Raw genomic sequence first — 7,361 nt, 5'->3', positions numbered from 1 at the left:
CGATGGAAAACTTAGGCATCTTAATGACGAGACGGTTTTTCCGCGTTTCCTAGATTCTTTAAGTTTTCCTTCCTTAACATTTCTTGTAAGCTAAAAACGTACGCTGATGAGCTTTGAATGAATGTAATATAATCACAAAAGCAACAAAAAGTCATTAAGTACGTTTTAATGATATTAAACAAAGGTTGACGTATGTATATGTATGTAGTATACATAAATCAACAATTTTATGTATTTTATTTTAATTTCTCATGAGTGACGTAGATAATATCAGAAGACTGCAGTTTCAATTTAAAAAATATAGGTATTCAATTAGCGTTTATAACTGCGTTTTCTGTACAAACTATACCTCCTATTGCCAACCTTAATAATTATGTATAATAAACTTCATTGAAAACGAAGTAAAAAATGTAGTTTAATTAAAAAAAATAAGCGTCATAAAATTAACTTTTCAAATGCCTCGTCCGCAAACAGCCTAAAACACAAATGATTTATACTGAAGCCGTTTGGAAACGATGCAATAAAGACTGCAAATATTTGAAACGAAACTTCATTGTGAGTTTAGGCGAGTTAATGGATTAAGTTTTGATGAATTTATCGGGTTATATTATGACCGAGATAAGTTGAGAAACATGAACAAAGTAAATCGATTCGCTTAGTTTTGTACAAGTTTGTTTGTTACCTACTAGTAATTATTTGAAGATGAGTACAATATGGACGGTTATGACGAAATTTCTTATTTTATTACATATAAGGGAGCTAATACACGTGCGACTGTTCATAGCGATGACCATCGATGATTGTCGCTATTGGTGGTCGAAATTTACTGTCGTTTGCGTATTAATTAGTTCATAGTCGTTCGTATGTTATTTCCCTAACGGTATATAAAACATTCAAGGAGGTTAACTATGTTCATGATTTTTACAAAACAAAAGGTGAGTGTTACTTTTTTTAAAGTTTATATTTTCACAGACATTTATATTTAGTTTGTCAGGCGATATTGGACATTTCAAGATATGAAGAATATCTTAAAAGGTCATTTCTGAGACACTAATCTTCGAATATGTTGGTTCGCAAAAAATATGTATATTAAAATTCCTAGATAATCTTAACATTAAAGAGATCATGATACGATCGTAATAGATATTGAAATCGAATTCAAATGTAAGCAACGCGAACACTCCAATCGGAACTGTGAATCCGCTGCGGTAATGAGATGACCGGCTCAGGATGTACATAGCTATACCATCGGCTGATCCCTTCCGCTGTACCTCACTAAATCTTCTACAGACTAGGGTTAGGACCCTCATTACGATTTCCGGAAAACTCTAGTACACAAAGCGAGGCGTGCTTGATTGTCGATATGTTTTGTTCTATTTACATGCCACGGTCTTGGAAAGAAAATCTTTTAGGTCACAAAATATTTACATAATTAGTATAGTATTAACTAATGTCTCACTTACACCCGTAATAATATATCTATCCGATTTAGCCTATGAAATATTCAATTTTTTCTTTTGGAGCATTTCTAGTAGGCAGAAAATGTAGAATATCAATCTTTAGCAAGCAAAACATAGGATAGATTGAATATTATTCAATAATAAATAAAGGGCAATAATACGACGAATATAACGATGATAAAGTATGATAAAAATAGGTATAAATATGCTACTTTTATAGAATCGCAGTATTATTTTGTTTTTCCATTTTATTAATGCAAACACATTTATTAATGTTAAATGATATTAATATAAAAAATGCGCGGATGCAATATACAAAATTCGGCGAAAATTAACGTTTAAAAAGTCGTCGTGAACATTATGACAACTAATTAATTAAGGGACATGATACAGATTTAAATATTGTTTATATTAAGCGTTTCGTTAGCGCCAGATTGCGGCGATGGCCGATGAATCAGAGGGGGGAGAGGTGGGGGTGATTTATGTTGTTCTTCGGAGACGTTCGTTTCATCCGCCGCTGTGATGAATGCCCGTTGCGCAACGAACACAAACGTAACGCAACGTAACATGTGCCTTATAGACCGAATTCTGTTGTCTGTGACTTTAGAATAAACATGACAAACGTTTTAAATATTGTTTTGTCAACCTCACTTTGTGGTGATGGGAAATTTAATAAAGGGGCGGACGGTTTTATGATTAATGTTGCGGGGGACGTTCGTTACTATTGCTGTTACAATGAAGTCCGTTGCGCAATCAACAGACGGCAACGTAATGTAAAACAATATATCTTTATATAGACCATTTTTTGGGGGTTTAAATCCAAAGTAATGATGCCTTCTTTAGAGGTAAATGGATTCTTTCTGATAACAATATTATATCCAATACCCATTTACATTTGCCGTAAATGAACATCTGTAGGCAACTCCATACAGCATATTGTTTCTACCTAAAACCAATCACAAGCTTTGCCATTCAATCTAAGTCAGCTGGCACACACCCCACCATTGAAAAGCAGGAACGGAACAAATAGGTGGTAGTGGGACCTCCCTGGTCGACCCAGAATGGTTCTTATCAAACATACGATACATCAATTCATAAGATTAGAGTTGTAGTTCTTAATCTACTAAGCCAGTGCCAATATCAATCATGTAGTATCAATCTTTATATATATATTTCTTATGTGCGTGTGTATGTCACTGAACTCCTCCTAAACGACTGGACTGATTTTGGTGAAATTTGTTGTGTGTGTTCAAGGGGACTTGAGAATGGTTTAGATTCACAATTTAGTCCGTGGGAAACGTTTTTTTAATTAATTTTTAATTCGTAAGTAGTTATAGAATCGGAAACTATGCATTTGATCAAGTGATGATCTTCAGCAAAGTTTTTGTCCAAGAACCCACGAGGGTTTGGTAGTTGGTAAGACCAATTTTCGACAGATGGCACCACTGTCATTCCAATGCAGGTGCAAATTTTCCGTTTTATCTATGTCATATTATTGCTTTAAAATGCGGGCGAAGCCGCGGGCACCACTAGTTATGTTATAAAATTATCAATCATCAAGCTATAATTTTTCAGTTTCTTGGCACGATACTAATTCGGAGTGTTCTCAGATTGTACATTAATGACTGCACTACAATATCTCGACGCCGTTTACGCACGTACAGGGGAATTTAAACTGGTCTAATTTTAGTCGGATGCACTCCATTCCTTGATTTGGCTAGCTAAAAGTGAATTAAGCCAATATAGCACAGTGATTCACTTTGAAGTTTAACGCATATGCTACTACTAAGATTCGACGAAATGACGCCAATTGTATTCCGTGCTATTTGTTTTCTACGTACATGAGCTGTTGTCAAATCTTATATATAAAATTCTCGTGTCACAATGTTAGTTACCGTACTCCCCCGAAACGATTTTACCGATTTTCACCAAATGCATATGCATATTCAGTAGGTCTGAGAATCGGCCACTATCTATTTTTCACCCTAAGTGATTAGGGTTGTTCACCTTTAACATTTTTTTATTTATATTGCAACACAACGTTTGCTGGGTCAGCTAGTATTAAATAATTTGATTTTCTCCATCGCGGGCCATGCCTGACTCTTTCAATCTCTACAATAAGAGCCAAAGACCCCGTGACTGAAAAATTTCTATACAAAATGTACAGCCTAGTGGTTAAGAAACTCGGCCTCTCGCTCGAGGGGTCCGAGGATCAAATACCAGGCTGTCGTTCAAATCCCTCTGATTTTTAAAAGTTATGTGCGTATTACATATTAATTATCACTTGCATTAGCGGTGACTGAGAAACCTTTAGATTTTTTTCAAAAGTATGTGTAAGTCTACCAATACGCACTTGGTTAGCGCGGTGAACTATGGCCTAGTCCTTCTCATTCTGAGAGGAGACCCGTGACTAGCAGTGGGACGATAATCGGCTCTATCAGGGTAGATTTATATACTTCAATACACACTTTATAGGATGTGATTCTTCTGCCACGGTACCAGTCTTATACGCTCGATGTCCGTAGATGTGAATGAACCCTTACACCTATTTGTTTTTTAATGTTATTTAATTTATTTTAATTTATTTTATTTTTATTTTACCCTGGTTATTTGGGAGTAAGACACAGCATATAGTAGAGATCCTAGTACATATTTTAGGAGTAAATCATAGTACATTTTATTCCCTTTAAATATTCCTATCCTTGCGGGAAAATCAGATCTTAATCGGATCGCTCAGTTATCTGCTAACAGCCAAAAAAGGTTTTTTTGTGTTTTAATATCGTGAAGTGTTTCAGTAAGTAGTGTTTTATATTGAAAGCTGATCATTCACATATCAAATATAAGAAATAAACATTTTGGCCTAAATAGATTTAAAAGCTACTTCCAATAAACAAGTCTTACTTAAAGAATCATCATTGTCTGCGCATATTTGACATCTGTGATAGGCTGTTTGCCTAAACCATAGATATAGGATGTCAAAGATACACAATGTCAGATTAAACGCGTTACCAAAACTGATATGTGTATGTGTGCGTAATAGTGTTGTTACCTTCATATTTTTTATCGATTAACATCCAGTATTAAGTTGGCAAAGTAGCTTTTGTGTTCAAATTATTACAAAAAATAATGAAATACTATATTTTTATAGATGATTATTTATTAATATTATAAAACATAAAACAAGTATTACGAAATATAAAAAATTAAATTAAACGATACATAACTCATAGAAATGTCTTCTTCGAAATGTTTGCTACATATAACTGCCGATTTATTTGGAGTCCAGTCTGGCCGATTTATTATTTCTATCCATTTGTCACGAACCTCGCTTGATCGACTCGGTATCCTTGAAAAGATATAGGTGATACAAAAAATATTCGAGTTATAATAACAGGGTAGGTATTTGACATAAAAATTCAGAATATGTAAAATCCGTTTATGTTCTGTTTATACAGGAAACAAACACTATCGCCTTTATACCATTTTTGGGATGCATGAAATGATATTTATTTTTACAATATATTATCGACACATTATCGATACAATATGACGTCACCATATTGTCAAGCCCTAGCGTGGATTAATAATTTAGTTCTCGTATATATTTTGGTAACTTTACATCTAGCTATGAAATATATGTATTTATAGCAAGATAAATTAATATGAAATTGTATAAACTATGTATAAAACCAACTAATATGAAATTTGACGAAATATTGCTTAAAACCCTGGGATAGAAAAATCGTATTTACCTGTGAAACGTATACTTTTGTGGATCATTTTTCCTTGTAACAATACACTTAACAATACCGCAAGACACCATTGTAACAAAAAATCAGAAATACATTAATAGTAGTTTGATTTTCACTAAAACATTAAAACGTCTCGTAGACGGGGGAGCTTAAGGCCGCTTATTCGAAGAGAAATTGACACACTGTCACTTTTGTTGGCATCTCTTTCTCTCTAGTAGATTGTCTATATGAGTTGACATATGTCTGTCTCATGCTTTGTTGGTCTTTAGCGTAGCGAAAATATTCTAAGTCTATGGCCTAAACGAAGAACAACTCTTATTGTGTATTGAAATTCTGTCAAAATTTAATAACAATTCGTCGAGTACTTTGGCCGTACAGAGTTTGTTTGTTTAACGTCTGGATCTGAACCATAGATTTAGAATAGTTTATGATGTTCAATGAGAACGATAGATGCTAATTCTTGCCGCTAGGGGCGCTACTATTGCTATGCCATATTTTGACTAAAGAGATGAGATATTTATTTTGTTTATTATCTGTGTTGTTTATTAATGTTTTAGGTTATTATGTGTGAGTGTTATTAGGGCCTAAGGCGGTTCCGCTCTCTGTGTATTATAGGGCTTTGCCTATTGAATGTAACTCGTAGACACTATATTTTTTTTCACTAATACTTCTATAGCTCCTATGATAAAAAAATACTAAACATAAAAATGATGAAAATATGGTGGTACGAAAGATGGTACGAAACCCTGTGTGTATGAATTCGATTTGCATTTGGCCAACTATTATATTTGTGGAATGTAGTCATAGGAAAGTTATAACTTTTCTAAAGATTACTTTACAAGCCAAATCAAATCAAAGGAAAGCTTGCAACCTATAAAGCTATTAACAAAAACTGCAATATTGCGACGGGCTTATCACAAAGAATGGGTTTGCTCACGGCCCATATTGTCCATTGTAAAAATCGATCGTTAGTACCCATTAGGCTTACGTAAAATCTGTGAACGAATAAATTGTTGAATCAACGTGAATGCGTCGCATCTATGGCCAACCTAAGGAACCAATTCTATCTGGGTTTACAGATGCCTATAGGCGGCAGTAGCCACTGACCATCAGGTGAAAGTAGCTACTTTTCTAAAGATTACTTTCCTGGTCAAAACATAAAACTAAAAGGAACCTTCAAACAAAGAGTATAGCAACCTATCCTTCCACCTTACAACCTATAAAGCTGTTAACGATGAAAACTGCAATATTGCGACGGGCTTATCACAAAGAATGAGTTTGCTCACGGCCCATATTGTCTATTGTAAAAATCGATCGTTAGTACCCATTAGGCTTACGTAAAATCTGTGGACGAATAAAGTATTGAATCAACGTGAATGTGACGCATCTATGGCCAACCTAAGTAAGAACCAATTCTATCTGGGTTTACAGATGCCTATAGGTGGCAGTAGCCACTGACCATCAGGTGAAAGTAGCTACTTTTCTAAAGATTACTTTCCTAGTCAAAACATAAAACCGAAGGGAACCTTCAAACAAAGAGTATAGCAACCTTGCAACCTATAAAGCTATTAACGACCAAAACTGCAATATTGCGACGGGCTTATAACAAAGAATGGGATTGCTCACGGCCCATATTTTCCATTGTAAATATCGATCGTTAGTACCCATTAGGCTTACGTAAAATCTGTGAACGAATAAAGCGTTGAATCAACGTGAATGCGACGCATCTATGGCCAACCTAAGGAACCAAATCTATCTGGGCTTACAGATGCCTATAGGCGGCAGTAGCCACTGACCATCAGGTGAATGTAGCTACTTTTCTAAAGATTACTTTACTGGTCAAAACATAAAACCGAAGGGAACCTTCAAACAAAAAATATAGCAACCTTGCAACCTATAAAGCTATTGACGACCAAAACTGCAATATTGCGACGGGCTTATCACAAAGAATGGGTTTGCTCACGGCCCATATTTTCCATTGTAAAAATCGATCGTTAGTACCCATTAGGCTTACGTAAAATCGGTAAGCGAATAAAGCGTGGAATCGACGTGAATGATTTATAAACGAGGATAATACAACGCATTAGCCCCACCGCAACACGTACACAGTGGGTTTAGTAAAAAATATACACCATTATTCCGCGGAGAG

At 34.9% G+C, this 7,361-nt stretch overlaps 1 long non-coding RNA gene across 1 annotated transcript; it reads right to left on the bottom strand.

Annotated features, from left to right (window-relative positions):
• Nucleotides 1-4,434: 4,434 nt before the first annotated feature.
• Nucleotides 4,435-5,502, bottom strand: LOC140742494 (uncharacterized). Its single transcript, XR_012102287.1, has 2 exons — nucleotides 5,213-5,502; nucleotides 4,435-4,806 (listed from the first exon to the last, which is right to left on the bottom strand). It is a non-coding gene; the product is annotated as an uncharacterized LOC140742494 (long non-coding RNA).
• Nucleotides 5,503-7,361: the final 1,859 nt, after the last annotated feature.

The sequence above is a fragment of the Epargyreus clarus genome, unplaced genomic scaffold (assembly GCF_041222505.1).
Source record: "Epargyreus clarus isolate Ecla_fem2 unplaced genomic scaffold, WU_Ecla_fem_2.2 ptg000006l, whole genome shotgun sequence".
NCBI classification, from domain to species: domain Eukaryota; kingdom Metazoa; phylum Arthropoda; class Insecta; order Lepidoptera; family Hesperiidae; genus Epargyreus; species Epargyreus clarus.
Note: the sequence above shows the minus strand (reverse complement) of the source record. Positions and strands in the feature narration are given on the sequence as shown.